Consider the following 284-nt stretch of genomic DNA (forward strand, 5'->3'; position numbering starts at 1 on the left):
GGAAGGATGAATCTTCAAGGATAATGTGGTGCTGCTTACTGTCCTATGAAGACTGCAAATACAGAGTGGCAAGAAGGATGTGTTCAACCTGGAGATTAGCCAGTGTGGGAATTCAAACAATGGGATCATGGTTGAAGGAAACACATAGAGCTTTTAGGCAAATTGCAGCTCATATGTTTGGGACTAATCTGTCCCATTCTGATACTGACTTCAGTCTGTTTAGGTGACTAACACAGCAGACAGCTAGGCTGTCAGCTTATGCTTGCTTCTGAGCTGCTTGTTCA

Source organism: Egretta garzetta, unplaced genomic scaffold (assembly GCF_000687185.1).
Source record: "Egretta garzetta isolate BGI_Z169 unplaced genomic scaffold, ASM68718v1 scaffold46, whole genome shotgun sequence".
NCBI classification, from domain to species: Eukaryota; Metazoa; Chordata; class Aves; order Pelecaniformes; family Ardeidae; genus Egretta; species Egretta garzetta.